At 33.9% G+C, this 20,299-nt stretch overlaps 1 protein-coding gene across 1 annotated transcript in view; it reads right to left on the bottom strand.

Moving 5' to 3' along the window:
* LOC149424115 (NFX1-type zinc finger-containing protein 1-like) overlaps positions 1 to 18,174 on the bottom strand; it is a 157,035-nt gene extending 138,861 nt beyond the window's left edge. The window contains exon 1 of the mRNA XM_089631036.1: positions 18,090 to 18,174. The gene's annotated coding sequence lies outside the window, so the exon portion shown is untranslated. The remainder of the gene's footprint in view (positions 1 to 18,089) is intronic.
* Between the last annotated feature and the right edge of the window lie 2,125 nt (positions 18,175 to 20,299).

Raw genomic sequence — 20,299 nt, 5'->3', positions numbered from 1 at the left:
ACAGTATGCGTGATATTGTTGTTGATGTTGTGTCTTCAATTTAACATCTACTCTTATTCAGCAAATGTTCCGCTCAAAGCTTTTTCTTTTTCAAGGAAACATTATGATAGGTGTTTAAGATGAAATGTTCGTAAAGGTTACATCAGCTTAAATAATTCTTAGTAATAATAATTCTTTTAAAAGAACTCATGTTCTAAAAGTGAGTCCGGGTGCAGAGTTCTTGGGTACGAACTGAGTACCGTGCCAGTACGGGTGCCAGGACGCACGGTTACGGCCCCAAACTCGGTCCCGGAGCAGGACCTGCACCAGGAGTCGTAATTATGCACTTAAATTTTTAAATTATACAAAACAAAGCTACATGCATTATATTTCCAAGCGTTAAGAAACTCATTTAAAGTAATCAAATATTTACTGTCATCGGAGATTAGTTTGTTTTACAGTCCTCAAATAATTTGTTGCTTAAATAAAAATTAATTATTATTTAACTAATTAACTCATCGGTACCGAAAAAGAAACCCACAATCGCATATTACTCCAACTTTATTGAACAATAAACAAAACTTTCACTCACCGTAAAGTCCATAAACAGAATCGACCGCTATATAAACAAAGGCTGACGTGCCACCTCTCACTGAGCGCAAAACTCAAGTGACACGGAAGCGGGGGAACGCGGGTGCCGGGAAGCGACACTGCCGAGCGCTGGGTACATATGAAGGGGCATTTGGATCCGAGTCCGTGTTCTCTGGGAGTAGTTGATTTGAAAAAGGAGTGGGATCCGCTTCCGGCAAAGAACTCGGGTTCAAGAACTCTTGGCTGAACCAACACACCTCTAATTCTCAGTAAAGTGACATTATCATTTTTGGTAGAGTATTTTTAGTTTTAAAATGGAGATTGAACAATTTGCCAATTGGTGGTTTGTACAATTAAGCACTGAGCTGAAGTGATGTAACCTCTGTTACTAGCATCTTTTACGAGGCAAAGGTTACAACGCAGCTATCAGGTACACTTCTAATACAGGAAAGTTGACAGTTCCCAGCATTGAAGCGAATAGAGTAACTCACACTAACCAACTGATTATAAAAATATATATGAAATTTCCATAAACAAGTTTAAAACTCCTTTGTCATAAACACGTCAAACCTATTTTTCAAGTGGTAATAAACCTCGGGGATTAAAACTTTGATTATTTTTCACCCTGATAACATAATGTTGAAAGACTGATTTGATGTGGATGTCAGGCCTGATAAAATGTAATCATAAGGTATGAAGGTAATGGCATCTGTGATACACAAATGCGGTCTATTTGAGACAAAAGAGGGAGAGGAAGCGCAAAACAGCTCATGCGTATTGCTTTAAATAATAATTTACCTGGCTCCAGAATACGACTTTTTATTCCTGGCATGGATGTATTCCTTTACCGATTCTCTCAAGGGAGCTATGAAGTCTTCCCTCATGAGGCGAAACTGCACGTCCAAGTAATGCTCCACACTGCTGTACGTCCCGTCCACTATGTTGGGACGCAGGAAGACTGCTGGAGAGAACAGGTCTTCTTTAGTAGGCATGATGAGGATATCCCTGAAGTCATCAGGAGGTTGCTCTTCCTTCAACTCACCGGGCGTATTGGCGGATTGAGACTGAAAAATTAATATAAATGTAATCAGTGAACAGCACACAATATTCTGAACTAAATATAAAAATTATTATCAAATTGAGCAATAATTTGTAATGAAATAAATATTGCATTTACCCTTTTTATCCGTTCCTCTTCAACACAGAGAGCCAATTTGGTCTGGGTTTGTTTAAAAGTATTTAAAAATGTTTCACTAAATGAGACATTTTGATAATTCTTTAGACCGTCTACAGATAATTTTATAGAGTCAAAAAATATTCTTAACGTATTCACTGCAGTGCTCGGAGACAAATCAATGAGAGTCTCCGAAAACTTCAAAATATTTATGTAAAAATCTTCAGTATTATCCCAGAAAAACTTATTTGTGACTTTGTCATCCAGCTCGGCATACTGTAGGCCCATGATGTATTTCTGGAGAACTCCGATGAACTTGGACTGGCAAACGACAATGAGAACATTCGATTTAGCGGCCTCGAAGTGTCCGGAACTGAGGGCAGCTAAACACTTTACGAATAAGACTATTTGATCTGGCTTTGAGTCATTTTCTAGGAAATGGTTCAATTGACTGGTATCACATTTTAAATTTGTGAGAATTCCCTCTGGGTACATTTTGGATAGTTCCAGTAATTTGTTTACACCAAGTCCGGTCTCTTGTGATTGTCTTCCACGTCCATATTGATTATGGGAACCAAATCTGGGCTTCTCGTAACGATCGTTGGCATTGTAATGAACATGCTGCATTTCCTTGTGATGGTAAGGTCCACCCCTCCTCGTGTATTTGTAAGGATTGTTTGTTTGAGATGTCACAGTAGAAGGCACAGCGTAAGGATTGTTTGGCTGAGTCGTGACGGTGGAACACGCAGTATTAAGACTTTTATGTAAATAATGGTCTTTTCTTCCATCGTACTCATTTATCTTCAATGTTACATCCGATGTCTTCACTCCACCCGTACCTCTCCTAGTGTATTTATAAGGATTGTTTGTTTGAGATCTCACGGTGAAAGGCACAGTGTAAGGATTGTTTGGGTGAGTCGTGAGGGTGGAACTCCAAGAGGCCGAAGAGGGAGGATTTTTTGGTTTAGACGTGACGGTGGAACACGCAGTATAAAGACTTTTATGTAAATAATGTTTTTTTCTTCCATCATACTCATTTATCTTCAGTTTGGATATTGATATCTCTGCTTCATTTGACATTTTCTCATCTAAAAATGGTAATGTTTAAGTTTTTTTGGGACTCATTAAAATTTGTTGTTTTTATTGTTTTTAATAAACTTAAAACAGATAAACTCAATTCAATAAAATATCGGTAAATATTTCACTAACCGCCGCACTTTTAATAGGCACATATTAAAGAAATTACACTTCGTTTCAACTTAATTTCTACAAGAAACAACAGTTTTCATCAGGATACATGGTAAAATATGAATTATAATTACTTTTTTTTTCAATCAAGTTAAAATTTACAGCATTTTTTTTTTTTTTTTAATTTACTCTACACAGGAGGCCCTGAAGAAAATAATTCCCCTCAGGGCCTATGTCATCTTTGGGGATGCTGTGTGGAGGGTCTTTTTGTGGAGAGGAAGGAGTGAACATGGGTCTTGAAGAGTCCCATGTTGTAGGAGGGAGGAAACACAGAGGCCGGCAGTTCGTTCCACAGCCGAGCTGTTGAACTTAAGAACGAATCGTAGAAGCGACCCGTTCTCATGTGACAAATGTCAACCGTGTACAAATGTTGGACGCGCGTTTGGCGTGTATCCCGACTACGCACCGGTGCCGAAGGGATCAATGACGCTAGTTCCTCAGAGCATCTTCCATTGTAATACCGATAGAACAAGGACAGCATACCTACCTGACGCCTGTGCTCTAAAGATTGCAGTCCGTTTGTTAAGATTGGGGAATCTATCAAACGGACCGCCCGTTTTTGCACAGAGTCTAGGGTTTTTTTCAGGTATTTAGGGGCTCCGGACCAGAGATGGCTGCTAAATTCGACAGTAGGGCGCACTAAAAGGATATAGTATAAAAGGATCCCTTTGCCACTATTTTGAACTTTCTTTTGTACTGAATGACACTTGCTTGTGTGTTCGTTTGAATCTAAATATGCACAAATTACTTAATTAACCCAAGCTAAGAACCTGTTAACCTATTCTGTGCATGTAACTAGATGTTTCTTGTAGTAATTGTTAAAATGAAGTGCAATCTCCATGATTTATGCCTAAAAGTGCTGCAGTTAGGGAAATAATTACCTAAATATATACCTACACACATATTATAATCGTTTTAAATACAAAATGCGTAGGTACCTATTTCATTCAGCAGTTTATCACCTGTCTTTTCTTCTTCCACATCGTCTGACATTTTTAAACTGAAATGAAATAATTTCAAATCATTAACAAACTTGATTATTAATATTCTAAAGACAAACTTTATAAAAATGCATACGGTAGGTACATATAATCATTGTTGATCTTTCTAAAGGGCGTGTCTCGGATTTATTGATTTTGCAGTAGACGGCATTTTATGAATTTACTAAAAATATTTTTTCTGATTTTTACAAATACTTTTAGGCTTAAAGAAAACATGATGTACTCTTGCTTTATATACATTTTTCAATTTAGATAATAAATTGAAGATAGTTTTATGAATTAAATTCAATAATATGGAGACACGCCATTTTGTTTGAAATAAGACATGAATGAAATATTACATACTCCATATTTTTAACACAAGACATGTCAGTTTGTATGATATTAAAAATTGTTTGTAGGTAAGATAAAAAAATTAGTTCTATTCAAGAACAAAATAATGATTTTGGAATAAAAAACCATGGTAATTTCGTTGTCTTCCCAAACATAATTATATGTTCTTTCAAATAAAATTAATTTAAAAAAAAGCATTGCAATAAGTATTTTGGATGCTGTGCTGATGCCTTATAGAGCAGACGAGCTACATGTTGCAATATAATTATTATTTTGGATACTGTGCTGATGCCTTATAGAGCAGACGAGCTACATGTTGCAATATAATTATTATTTTGGATACTGTGCTGATCCCTTATAGAGCAGACGAGCTACATGTTACAATATAATTATTCTGTCCAGTGTATCCATCTAAAAAGATACGTTTTCGATGCCCTTATTGACATATTATAACAAAGCATCCAATTATCATGCAAATTTCCTAGAGCATACTGATTAGTTCTTCGTTCTCGAATACTTTCTCAATCCCGCATCGCTTCGTCTCTTACTAAAACTCAAAAATGAGATACTGACAACTGTACAGTACGGTAAGATAAGATAATTACAGTCTTTAAAAAATAATACAAAATTTCTACATACTGAGCACTTATAAAATATGTCGTATTATTCGCACATTGACTTGGATAATAACGTTGGCTTGATTAGTCGAAAAAAGTCATCTTAATTAAATGGCAGTTCAATAAATATTCAATAAAGTTTTTTCAATTTATCTAAAAAAAAGTACATATGTCAAAGGAGTTAAATAGTATGTCAAAGGTGTTAAATATGATGTCAAAGTTGTTAAATAGTATATCAAAAGTGTTAAATAATATTTCAAAGGTGTTAATTAGCATGTCAAAGGTGTTAAATAGTATGTCAAAGGTATTAAATATGATGTCAAAGTTGTTAAATAGTATGTTAAAAAAGGTGTTACAAGGGTGTTAAATAATATTTCAAAGGTGTTAATTAGCATGTCAAAGGTGTTAAATAGTATGTCAAAGGTGTTAAATAGTATGTCAAAGGTGTTAAATAGGTATCAAATATGTTTTTTTTATTATTTACAGTAACAGCGTTTAAAATAATAAACAACTTCATCGACAGCCCATACCTCGTGGAATGTTAATATATTGTTAAAATATAATATATTGTATTCTATAATTTGTTAGTACCGAACAACTACCACCAGGGTCGACATCACGAATTGCTCTATATTCCACGTTGTCGCCCGGGATTTATGCAGAGTTTTTCAAAATCAGATGTAGAAAGTGACCTGTTTTTGAGGTCAAGTGTGCAAAATTTCATCATTCTCGGAATAAAACTGTAGATTTGTATAAATATCAAAATCACGCCCACCACAGACGCTCTTCTAAAAATACAAAGTTTTTTTTAAAAAAATTTCGGACGATGATATAAGAGAGAAAACATTCTCCCATTACTCCAACAACTTTTTTTAATACATTTTACTGTAGATAGTCTGGGTTCTTAATCAAAGATACCCGATTTTATTAATTGAATTTAATACATATTGATAATAATTAGACAAAAATTCAAGAACGAGTACATTCCTGAATTCGGGATTTCCCCCATGTGCTAAAAAATCGTATCTCACCAAAAGAATGTTTTTGGTGACGTGTCTTGTTAGCGTTAGCACAAGCTTGTTATAGCGAATACCTCACAAGAGTCCCAACTGCTCCCGTCTGGAGCCAGTGAGACTATGGCATCCCCAATTGGGGGATGTTGTGAGGCTGAAGGTAAGTGGGGAAGGGAAAAAGGAAGGTGGGGAAGTACCTGGCTATTCAGATCTAGTCACTAAACACGGCTAAAGCCATTTGGAGCAACGTTTCAATTCTGAATGGTGGTCTTACACCAGGGCGATACTGGTAGTATCTTCCACTCTGGAACGTGCCGCAAATATACTATATATTATTTTAATTAATTAATTGTGAAATAACCAAATTAATCAAATAAAATTTATTTGCGCACGCCGGGTTCGAACCCGCGACCTTCGGAATGGCAGTCCAATGCGTTACCACTGGACTATGCCGGCCGTCGTTATAATGCACTTAAATTACCATCAAAGTGTAATATCATTCATAATTATACATTACTAGGATTCGATATTGCTAATGTCTTTCTGGGGAGCCTCCGACTTTTTCCACCATTCACTCCTGTATTCCACAATGTTACTGTTAAAAAACTACGTTACATCGACTTTAATTCTACTTCGTATTAGCGATGAGCACAATCGATGATTTACTCGATCTTTTTGATCATCGAAATATTTCGATTAATTATCATGGATAAATCGATTCTGTCAGAAATCATCGCACAGTACGAGACAATGGTTTTGAAACGTCATCGAACAAGGAATCGATTCTGTCAAAAATCATCACCCAGTCCGAGACAATAGTTTTGAAAATCATTCGAAACCACAGCCGTCACGCCATTGGTCAGAATTCACTCGAAAACGAAATCGATTCCTAACTCCGAGAACGTCAAAAATGGTGACCGGATAAATCATCACAATGATAATTCATCACATTTAAAAATGTTATATAGTCATGGAAAGTGATGAAACAAAAAAATTATTAACTGGGTTAAGTAGGTTAGGTTAGGTTAAAACAAAAATTCATCGTTTAAAATGACTTTACATCACTTTTTAAAAGTGTGTTGAATTGTCACTGTGTTGAGTTATCATGGAACCGTCAAAAATATCTCGATTTACTTGACAAACGAGATATTATTCCCGTGGTATATTGTATTACGTACTACCTAATATGATTAGAACTGGGAACTGGGATTACTCAACTATTCTTTGCTAATTGTCAAACTTTGCTAATTGTTTAATTATGATATTTTCTACCAACCAAAGAAGCTACCAGTATGTTAATATATTTTATTGTAAGGTTATTAATAACATAAATTGATAATTTCTATAGTGCCGTTTTTGTGAAAAATCACCTCGAGGGCGTTCCATAAAGAATCTTAAGATTGTAGGGTTATGTACGTATTTTTTGGGAAAGATGCAATCGGCCCGATACATAAATAGTTGTAATGTCCAGGTGTTTATGTCCGTGTGGATGAAATATTTTCATTATTTTTTCTATTAAATCATGATTTGACGGAATAATGAGAAATGTGAGGAGATTTCAAACCTCCACTAGGAAAATTCAAATATGCTGTATTTCTTCACAATTGGAAGTAGGTTCGAACCTTATTTGTATTATTATTCGTTTGGTATGAAAAATTAAAAATCAACACAGGTATTCATAATGTACCTACATCAATTCGTTATACAGATTAATCAATATGCATCATTCGCATCACAAGGTTTTATGAAAACTTCATTGTATTTTAAAAGTTGCTTAGTTGTTAATAATAATTGTTAGTTATGTTTGCATTACCCTTTGTTTTATCTTTCATTTTGTAAACTAAAAACGCGGATGGAATCGTACTAAGAATCATTTTGAAATTAATATATTATTTTCCATCGCAAAAAAACTACCCTATTATTAAAAATTAGGAATCGTCTTAACCTGTCCGGTGGTATGACCGTACAGGTACGGTGAGAAAAAAAATCCTCGTAAGGAGTATGACCGTACCCGTACGGTTGCGCCTAAAATTAATTAACTATTGAATTTCTTCCGGAAAACCGATAGTTACTGCTATCTAGGGACAATTTGTCATAACTTGCAAAAGTTTTTATCGATTTAGGTACATTACCAACGGAGTTATTCACAATTAAAATATTCCGTGACGTCACCGTCTGGCAGTTGGTGGTAAACAACATTTTTATTGCGAGTGACGTCTTTTGTGAAGTGAAATTTGTGGTTTTTGTTTGTTTTTACACTGAATAACCTAATCATCTTGCATTAAAAATTACCTCACGTGTTTGAATGTGAATATTTATTACATATATTGTACCGACAGTGTTTGTTTTCAGTTTGAATACAGTTTTTGACAGTTTGAACAAAATTCAATAGTGAATCTTAGTGTTATGAACTATTTGAAATATTATTCGTTATACTGTATACACACTATGAGCGGGAATGGTATTTTTCCTCGCGGCCGACTGGTGTTTATCGGCGGGACGGGTAAAAATATCCTTTACGCCGGCTCCACTTCAAAGGCGAGGAAGGTAAAGTTACCCCATTATTTCCCGTGACTATTTAATCTAAACGCTTGAAGACATTACAAACTACACACACATGTAACAAAAAAAAGATAAGCCGTTGTTTCTTTTATATACACACATACTTTTGCGCAGCTCAATGAGAGATTGCGCGTAATAATTAGGCAATTTTATCGTGTTAAATTTCAAAGATTGTTTGTTAGTTGAACTGGGAATATGAGTACCTATTATATTTTTATGGCGTCTTATAAATTCATTGGACCTTTACTTTTATGAGATAATCCCGAGGATGTTATGACAATAATCATTTCCTGAATGAGAGATAACACAAAAATTGTTTAGCAATTGGATTTATTCCCGGTACTCGTTACTTGTGAAGATAGAGTGGCGCTAATATACACGTGCTTTAGTTATGATATACAGAGTTACAAAACAGACGTGTTTTTAGTGGAATTTATTTAATTGATATTTTCTTTTACCCTTCAAAAATTTCTTCAGATACTAACGAAAGGGATGAGGATATATTTTTGTGCTAATCGCGAAAAACATCCGCTATAGGCTAGAGTCTATTGTTTGAAACGCCCGACTACAAAGTGTTATTATCATTGACATTTTATTATTTTAGGTTATTCATAATTTGGACAGTGTTTTACTGTGATTTGACTTTGTGATTCGTATTGATAACTAGTTCAATTTATATATTTTACTTTTATAAAAAAATGGTTAACCCTTTGAATGAACAAGACATTGCTGACATTTTAATCGAAAGTGAAGATGAAGATGTTTACGAGGATCTTTATGATTTGCCAATACATTCAGATAGCTCATCCGACGAATCTGATGGGGATGAAACTTTCCCTAGTTGTTCAACATCCAAAAAGAGAAAAGTTGATCATCGTAAATGGGATCAGGGTAAGTTTACGCCCATTATTCATGAATTCGATTCAACTAACTCAGGTATAAGAGCAAATATTCCCGTTAGAAACTGAACTCAACGACAATGCCATGTGTGTAGACATACAGCAGTTCGAGCTCAAAAAAGAAGTGACACGAAATATATGTGCACCGACTGCAATCTTGCATTTTACGTATATCCATGTTTCGAAGACTACCATACGAAAAAGCAGTATTAGTTAGTGAAGACAATTTTATTCCTAAGATAGTGTACATAATAATTAGAATAGTGTTATTTTTATCGTAATTATTGACTGCATATACATTGTATACCTATGTTTAATTTTTATAATGAAAATACAATAGTATAAGTGTAAATAATAATACGTATATGTTAGTGTGTATAAAAAGTCGTTCTTCCCCCCTTGGCTTCATTAAAATTGTGGTAAGTGAATCTGATTTTTATTAAGTAAAAACAAAAATCTGCTCCGATTTCGATGGTTGGCGATTTCTGCAAAATTGTTTTTATTTTTTCCTTCTAAATAGCTTAGTATTTGTTTTTTCGTGCTAGTTTCTAAGGATTTTATTTTTATTTTTTTATACTCTACGAGGTGGCATTTATTTTTTTCTATATTTTGATTGTTGAAAAAACTCCCTCCAGCAGGACCGTTTTCTTTCCAGAAACTCACCACCGGACAGGAAGTTTTTTTTCGGTCGCTTCAAATAATTTCGCGTTTTGTGATAAACGCGAATATGTAAACATCATATTAAAATACCTAATCTGGAGTCGGTGAATTATTTTCCCATTTGATCTCTGGTCCGTTTGGTGCTATAGAGTCTTAGAAAACATATTTATGCAGTTTGTGTAGATATTATAAATGTAAGTCACATGAAACGCATACAAATTCGTAGTCATTCACATCATAATAATAATTTACAAACATTACGCTGCTATCTGCAAATAAACAGTAAAATAAAGATGATATGTGCAAACATTTCAACGACTATTTTTGCAACATTGGGTCCTCCATAGCTGATAAAATAAGCCCACACACTAACTAGCGAACAATAGCAATTAATCACTTTATCTTCAGCCCATGAAATAAAGAGAATTATTAAATCTCGTAAACGAAATGCAAGTACGATACAATATATTGTAAAACTGTCTGTCCGAACTACTAGTTCCTCCAATATCAAAACTAATTAATCACTGTATTATAGAGAGGGAACTTTTCCAGATTGCTTTAAATTTCGAAGGTAATACCAATTTACAACTTTGGATCTAAAACCGATAGAAATATGATTTAGGATTTTCACGGCCAAAGGTATTTTTGTTATTTGTTTTTGGGGTGTTATGCCGTGTTGAGCTAACTCCTTCTTTAGCCAACGTTTCGGACAGCATTGCAGTAGATATCCATCATCAGGGCAGATGTGTCTGCAGACACATAGAAACAATAGGTGTAACTGGTCCTCCTGCCAGTCCGGCCACGATACAATCGCCTGACATCAGTAAATATAATGTATGTATATATTTAAGAAAAAACGGTTTGCTCTAAGATCTGTAAGCTCTGTAAGATCAGCGAGCTAAATAATGTACTTATGTAAGTAACATGTAGTTAAGGAGAGGTAGTAAACAAGTATATTTTGTCTACTTTTAAGTAATGAAAGTGAAATGTTTATATTTCTTTTAACTTACTTTTTAACTCAACCATTTGGAATGCATTTTATAATATAATACGTTGTCCTGCCACAGACCGCCTTCTATGTAGGGAAGTTAACATTTGTGGTTGTATTTATTTTTGGATGAGAATTCTAAAAAAATACAAATAAAAACTTTCGTTTAAATTTACTGTCAGATCTTGACAACGGCGCCATATATCGGGTCCAAAACCATCCTATATTTCAAGCTTGAACCAACCATACATATTCACAATATTTCATTGAAATCGGTTGGGCGGTTTCGGAGATTAGCGTGTACGAGAACAGTGACACGTGATTAATTACCAATAAGGAAAAAAGATATTGATAAAAGATAAGATAAACACGTAAATCGATATAAAAAACAATACAGAACGGAAAAACGGATTCTGTAATTACTGAGAGCTATGATATACAAAAACAAGCCAAAATATTATGTTAATATAACTTTTTATATCCGTAAATAAAAAAGGCATTTCTTAAATTTATTATGTGTAGACAGTATGTAAATTCGTTGCGCGTATGATTTATTTAAATTCATACTAGTTTAAATAATAATAATACTTTTTTATTATTATTTCTTCTGTTAAGTATTCAAAATGGACTCTTCCTAATTACGATGACGCACATTCTCAAGAACCATTTCTATTTAGTTACCAAAAACTATTAATCCTCTTCCTGGAATGCTAATTACACTCAGTAATGTATATTCCTGTGCAAGCTGTCGCAAGTAACATTATTATTAATTACCCTGTAAAATACAACGTTTCTAAAGAAAACATAAATGCCATTGTAGGTTACCTATTTTAAACATATAATAAAAATACCCGAAAAAGAGCAGAGGACGTGTAAGGTCAATATGGACTCCAATCCTTCATATCTAAATTTAATGTAAAATAATAAAGTTCCTGTTTGGCGTAGGTTCATCGCGAAAACTATTGCTATTTATTAACACTCTTGAAATATTTAAGTCAAAGTATTTTATATGCACACGTTAACAGTCAACATTTTATATTACAACATTTCATGTGCCGACTAGGAACACAAGACAAAATGTAACATTCTTCTGCAATACATACATGGGGTTGATTTAAATTCTCATTATGTCTAATTTGACCCATTTCATAATGCGTTCATGAATATTTGAGATAACCTTCTCTTCACGTTTCCGAGAAGCTGTCTAATTATATATTTTGATTGTCTTATCCATCGCTCTTTGTTTTCGTTTCTTGTATTCTGCACAAGCTACTATGGAAACACAGTGATATGAGCGGACGAAGCAGTGTACAGAGCCTTGGCATCCCTCTGGCTATTTAGGCTTTGATTTATATAAGAACTGTACAAAAACAGAAGGGAATAAACCACATAATATTATGGGTATTGTTACGTTAATTTAAACAAAATAAGAGAGTGATGAGAATGTATCCTACCACCACATGTACACCACAAGTGCCTAACAGTGGTTGGTGGTTATGGATATAAAGGATGATTATACATAAAAAATACCACTAATAATACAGATTTTAATAACAAAGTATGGATAAAGACAATATTAGACGGCCTCCGTGGTCAAAGGGACTAGCAAATAAAAGGTCATGGAAATTTGGCCACGGCGTGCGCAAGTAAATATTATTTAATGAAGTGTTATTTCACAATTTATTCATTTAAAATAATATACATATAGTATACTTGTGGCACGTTCAAGAGAGGAAGATACTCTGAGGATAGCACTAGTGTAAGACCACCATTAGTATTGAAACGTTGCTTGAAATGACTTTAGCCGTGTTTGGTGACCAGTTCTTAATAGCCAGGTACTACTCCACCTTATTCTTCCCAGTCTTCTTTCCTTCCCCACTACCTTCAGACACACTCACTAACCAATAAGATGCATGATCTAAGCAACAAGTTTGGGAGTACTATTTATATACATACATATTTAATGATTCCATTTATAGATTAAGCGTAATTTATACCAGCACTTTTTTGAATCCTACAAATTATAATAGCGTTGGTAATGCAGTTTTAGTGACTTGTCTTATGCATATGCAGTACAGTTCTAGTTTCTATTTTATTTTATGATACTGTTATATGTTTTACTAATATCGTAAAAATATTCTGTTTATCAGTTTAACATTATTTCATGCTTAAAAATTTTCAATCACAATGTATATTCTGTTTTTAAAATCTATGAAATGTCCACCTGGGCTTGAAAATAAATTAAATAAAATAAAATACGACCTTCGTGATTGATTGGTAACGATCCTCGGCCACAAATCCGGCGGTCGCGATTTCAATCCATTTGTTTAATTTTATGAATTGCGATTATTTCACGATTTATTTATTTAGTGCTTTAATAAAAACGAAAGCAAATGAAATTTACTTAAGAATTTTAGTTTTTTTATTATGGTGCTTATTACTTATTTACATGATTGTATTTATCCCAGAGTAGTTAAAACTTTTATGATGTCTAAACTGATTTATTACCGGTTAAACCGATTTACTGAGAAAATAATTGTGACAATAAATTCTCTATTCTGTGGGTTACATTCAAATCTGTTTTCCCCACAATAAATGGTAATGTTTACTTAATTGTTTAATAATTACGTGACTGCTATTAACTTATTTAAATTTATTATTATTGATATTCCGGTGTTTCCCGTCATTTCGAAACATTTGGGGGAATTCATCAAAATTATAATACATATTTTAGCACGGAACATAAATGCAGATGCGAGTTGGATAAAGTTGCGTTGGCCGAAAAATTGTCAGGGTTTACCGTTAGAGAGTTTCTGCCGCTTTTTATTACACGAAGATTTCCTGTTTTTTCTTATGAATATGTTTTGTGGATTGGTAATAATAATTCCTTTTAGTAATGTCATTGTTTTTGCAATAATAAATCTGTACAATATGTAATGGAAGACTTCGCCCGAAGAAGGCTGTGTGGAATCTACCACAGGGCGTTTTTTAACCTGCAGTAGGTCAGTAAGTTGGTAGAATTTTAAACAACTGACTTCACCAAAAAGTGACGTACAGCATTGTTCGACGTCTTTTATTTATTACACAGATAAAAACAATTATAAGCGTAATCTTTTCAGCAAATCGCAGATTCTTAGAAATACTGAATGCCCAATCGAATCCGCGAGACAATTTAAGTGAATCCCCATTTCATGGGCCGTTGGGTGTGTTGGATATTTTCTTATAATTATTTCTCACACAGTACATAAATATCAGACTTTTAGCAGCTGGCGTCGGCCTTGCCGCTGCGTAGGTAGGTACCTACCGTATTATTTATAAATATCTCTGAGATAATATATACAGTGCCAACGGAAATGAATATACCACCATTCAAACATTCAAATGGGATTCGAGAATTAAGAAGAAAAAACTATTTTTTTCGGCGACTTTATGGCTGAAACTATTAGAGTTAAAAAATATTATTAACGTCTATGTTTCGACGCACCTTCACGTTCGTATTTGAAAATATAATAAACACTTCATAAAACATAACCCCGTAGCGATAGAATATTTCTATAAATTTAAAAAAAAGTTTAAATATATATATTGTCCTGAAGAAGGTTGGGAACGACCGAAACCGGTCGACGTATATATTAAAATAAAGTGGTTTAAAACAATAAACTTTTTCATTTTGTATAATGTCAAGCCACAAAGTGTTTGCTTTCTTCGACAATAGAATTTTTTTTTAATTTGATAAAACAACATCGGACCTTATTTACTCGAAAACGAAAGCTCAACCAAAAAAGGTTACATCACAAAATCGACACCAAATATGATGTAGTAGTAGATCATAGATATCCACTGTGGTGTCCGGACATCGGACACCGGACACCAAATGTTGTGCAGACTAGATCCTTCCCATTCCCCTCCCTCCCACCATCCTATCCCCGTAGGCTAATAGATATCCACTGTGGTGTCCGGACATCGGACACCGGACACCACACAAGTGTGTTGTGCAGACTAGATCCTTCCCATTCCCCTCCCTCCCACCATCCTATCCCCGTAGGCTAATAGATATCCACTGTGGTGTCCGGACATCGGACACCGGACACCACACAAGTGTGTTGTGCAGACTAGATCCTTCCCATTCCCCTCCCTCCCACCATCCTATCCCCGTAGGCTAATAGATATCCACTGTGGTGTCCGGACATCGGACACCGGACACCACACAAGTGTGTTGTGCAGACTAGATCCTTCCCATTCCCCTCCCTCCCACCATCCTATCCCCGTAGGCTAATAGATATCCACTGTGGTGTCCGGACATCGGACACCGGACACCACACAAGTGTGTTGTGCAGACTAGATCCTTCCCATTCCCCTCCCTCCCACCATCCTATCCCCGTAGGCTAATGTTACTATTTTCTCTTTTATATCCACTAAATTAGGATACATCTGTAAAAACCTTTTTATTGGCTGCGTAATTGTATACATTTTACCATACATTATAGAATATTATTTCTCTTGGTTTTCCAAATAAAATAAAATAAGAATAAATGACAATTTTTTTTTTGGTTGAATGTATCAATTACACTATAATAATAAAAATACGCAATGCAGGAAATAAAGAAAAATCAACCCATAAAAATCTAAGTTTTTTTTACTACAATACATTTTTTAACATTAAATTAAGTAATTTCCCTCGGGCATATGTCATCTTTTCGGATGCTGTGTGTAGGTTATTTTTTAAAGAAAGGAAGGGGAGGAAGTTCTGGGAAGGTAAAACGTGTGGGGGTTGGGTAGGAGTCTAGGGATCGGTGTGTCCAGGGGGTAGAACCGACATTTATTTAGTGTAAACTGATGTAACTGTAATGTCATCTAATTTCTAGTGTGCTACCAAGTTGATAGAATACATTGTTATATTTTAAGAAATATTCGATTTTTTCCAATTATATAAAGAACAAATCTACAACGAGTCTATCTGCTGATTTTCAGCTCGATCGGATGCCGGGAAGTGGGTTAATTTCCGCTTCCAAGATTTCCCTTTTTTAATATAATATAAATCAAATAATAATATTGTTACATCTTTTTCGGCTTCCAAGGCCATTTTCAAACTGTAAGCCGAACTGTAATCAGAACTTAATGATAATATAAAAATCTAAAATCTGTTAGTGAAAAAATAAGAAAATACACAGATTTAGGAAATGAAATAAAAAAAGAATTTGGCATTCTCAGACTATAAAAATATTACCATTCTCGTAATCGTTATTTCGGCTACTGGCATTATACCTAGCTCTCTCATTAAAAATTTAGGCGTATTAGATCTATCAAAAAAATTATATATAAAGATGCAAAAGTCGGTCATTTTGAATACATGTAGGATAACAAAAGATTTTTTCAATATTTATGTTGAGGGATCAGTAGGATTTATAGGCCCTGTTAGAAGTTCTACCGAGCCGAACCCTCTGATATGAAAATATCTGGAGGCGGTGAATTATTTTCCCATTTGATCTCTGGTGAGTTGACGTGTTGTTCTTGTATTGTTTTGTATTTATTTTTCTTATATAATGCACTTACATAGTGTTGATTGACTAGATGATGATTTGTGGAAAAGTGTGTGGAAGGGTTAAGTTTTTCCTTTGGGGAAGATTTAACCCGGACAACAAAATCGGAAGTAGTGTAAAAATTAAATTAAAAATTAAATGCAGTTCTAGGAATTAAACACAAAAATAATTAATATATCCAAGATTTACATTAATTCTTTCCGAAAACTAAAGTGAAATTCAAATGTAGGAGTCTCTAAAAATACTGTGATCATGTAATTAACCTATGTAAAAGGATCAGTAAAGAGTAGAACACTCTTACGACGATAATATGATAAAGATTTAATAGTATTAACAAATCGACAACAGCGACCCATCTGACTACATAGTTAAGTATGTTATCTTAGGTACTTATTTAGATTAGGTAAAGTGACAAATATTTCGGTCGCATAGAAAATACGAGGACAGTGTTATCAATCAGATTTAAATTTATAATTTTTCAGTTCTTGGAATCCAATCGATTGAAAAATAATCTGATTATTTTGATGCATTTTGAAGTTTCTCGGAATAACATCAGAGACAATAGATTGTCTTGAACCATGTTTTGTGAAAATTGAGTTTGTTTTGTTTCCCGTGTTTAAGGTTTACTGACAAATCACTGGATACTCGTAACTCTGGTTCAAGAACTCGGATTTGATTTGAATTTAAGTGTCATTTTCAAAATCATAACTGATTGTGTCAAGAATTCATATAAGTGATAAAGTAGGTACCTGCCTCATTTATTTTTATTCTATATTTGAAATGCGTATTTCACTTGTTAAAATTCCTTTAATCTTGACAAGTAAATTTAAATTTGGTGATTTTTCAATGTTTTCTTTTTCCATTTTCAAGAAAGCGTTATTTACAAACTGATTAGATTTACTTCATTCGAAAAATACATTTCTGATCAACAAAAAAAATAATTATTATAAAGAAAATTAACAACATTATTTGTTTTAAAGGCATCCCGATCCTGATGAAAATATTTAATAAATACTGAAAATTATGCAATTTTATTACAATATCTGGTAATGTTTCACTCCGGAGCCGATAATATCTAATACAGCGCCCTTTATGTTTTTACTAGCGCCAGGCACACATGGCCGATCCTGCACCCTGTATACGATATAGGTGGGTACTCGCAGGGCCGGCCCTGTGTAGGCGCAATTGGAGCAGTTCGCTCCGTCGCTGATTTGTAAAGGTGACAAACAGCTAAGGCGCTGATAATACTAGTTTTTACTAGCCCCAGACGATGTTTGACTCGAGGCCGGCCCTGTGTGCCACACCCTATTTAAGATACACGTACCGCCAATGCATGGATATATAATATCTCTCGCCGACACGGGATAGTGCACAGCTACATTTCATTTATAATTTAAATAATATTATCTGGATTATTCGTTAAAAAATGGCTACCCAGCAGTGTAGGACAAGTAAAGGTATGAATAACATAAAGTTGTACTCACAATAAGTATTTCCAGAAATCTGGAACCCCGTCTGTCGGCAGCTAACTAGTTACTCAATACTCAAACGTTGTGACACATTTACAATCTAAAAGAAATGCTAATAAGAGAACAATGAATAACAAGTGTGACCAAACTCCACTATTGCAGATTGCAGCACCGAAGCCACCGAAAGCATCGAAAATCGAAATGAGAGAAAGACGAATGACGAATGACCATAGATAGAATGACGAAACAAATCGCGACATGATGAAATAATAATAATTTTTATCCCATGTGTAGTAGAGGAGAGGCGTATTTATCGTACCCAGTAACAGTACCGGGTATTTTCATGCGGTACTTTGTGCTTGTGACAAATCTTCAAAATACTCACAAGTATTTTATACTAGGACTGAGTATTTAATGTAAAAAAGGTATTTATTTTAAAAAAGTAACGGCAAAAGCACCAGAGGACACGAAAAAAAAATGTGGTAAATTTTCTAGCTACCCCGCCCCCCCCATGGGTTTGAAAAATTACTGTAGGGAATCTTACATCAGAAATGTTTGTTGGGAATTACCTTTCACAGAAATGTTCTAACACCCCGTGGATTGGAATAATTATTGGGGGGAATCAATTTTACGTAGAAATTTTTGGGGGAATCTTGTGGGCAGAAATTATATGAGTCTGTACTGTTTACAAAAAAATACCGGTTACAAAATACGCACAAGTATGTATTACTTTCTGTCCCCAGATACCATAATCCTCAGCTCGGTATAAAATACTTTTGAGTATTTTGTAAACGGTGTTTTTAACAGGTATTTTTATGTACCTGTACTCACTGTACCCAGTAACGAAAAGTACTCACAGAACCCACCTCTAATGTGTAGTGTATGCAGAATAAAAAGGATTGTATTGTTTTACCCCCCACTGTACCTATTACCTACTCACATTTCCCTTTATATCAGTTAATTTCCACAAAATTTGTTAAAAAGAGCGATAATAATTAATAATTTATAATATTGTAAATGTTACAGCCAAAGTAATAAATCCGGATATTTTACATAATATATACTATCCAGCCATTATTTATAATGTCTGCGCAATTTAGACAAAGTGATAATTGACACAGAGTTAATCACACTAATTAGCAATTTTATATAATATCTTCGAAGACTTGGATAAAGTAATAAAACAAGTAGGTATAGGTAAAGATAACAAAATTATATTTCAATTTGCCTTTAATTTATAAAGTTAATTGAAACCTCACTAGCCATAAAACAAAATAAAAACACAGAGATCAATACAAGTATTTGGTATCACTCTTAAAAGACTACAATAATAAAATATTTAAAATCAATTAACTACAATAATAATATTCAAAAACAACTGAGTCATAATTGTTATTTATTCTTACAAGTAAGGCTCTTGTGACATTTTGAGTAACACATGAGGCTTCACTTTTTACATTTCCACATATTAGAAACGTATTCTCCAGTACAGTTGCTATGCTGAAATAATATAATTATGACTAATTTCATCAAAAATCACAGATTTAGGTTTTTACCCTTGAAATACATTAAAACATAGCAAGATTATAATATTTTAGCGATCCCCCAATATTAAATTTCCCCGTCGCGAGGGAATAATTCTAAGGTCACTGAACGCTAACCAGAGGAGAAACGCTTTATTCGTAAAATCAGGTATTCCCCAGCATTCCAAGTCGCAAAACACACCACACACGTATTTAATTATACCGATTGTAAAGTATCCCATTCACGCGGGGAAAATGGGGAATTTGAAATTGTGAAAAATTAGGGAAAAAATAAATGTTTAAAATTATTCGGCAAACAAAATATTATATTCTGTAAAAAAATTTATTCTTTATTTGCAACTATGTTTTGAGAAATTTAATATTAAAATTTTAAGACGACATCTTTTAAAATAGACTTTTATTGTTTTTATTAAATACGGGTTTTAATTGAACTCCCGCTCCACGAATTAAAAACAAATTTTATTTGATTTCGTCGGCGGCATGCATTTATTTCGGAAAATTCATTATTTTATGTATGTGTTTCAGGCTAATAACTAATTACTTTGTGCTATTTATAAAAAATGTTGTCTTTTAAACATTAGTTTATCAGTAAAAATATGTTTTTGTTTCATTCTAATTGAGAAATGAGGCTAAAAGTATGGAAAGTCACGATAGTATAGAGCCTAAAGCTAATTATTGCCT

The sequence above is a fragment of the Hesperophylax consimilis genome, chromosome 4 (genome assembly GCF_061612785.1).
Source record: "Hesperophylax consimilis isolate HC1 chromosome 4, BYU_Hcon_1.0, whole genome shotgun sequence".
Lineage (NCBI taxonomy): Eukaryota > Metazoa > Arthropoda > Insecta > Trichoptera > Limnephilidae > Hesperophylax > Hesperophylax consimilis.
Note: the sequence above shows the minus strand (reverse complement) of the source record. Positions and strands in the feature narration are given on the sequence as shown.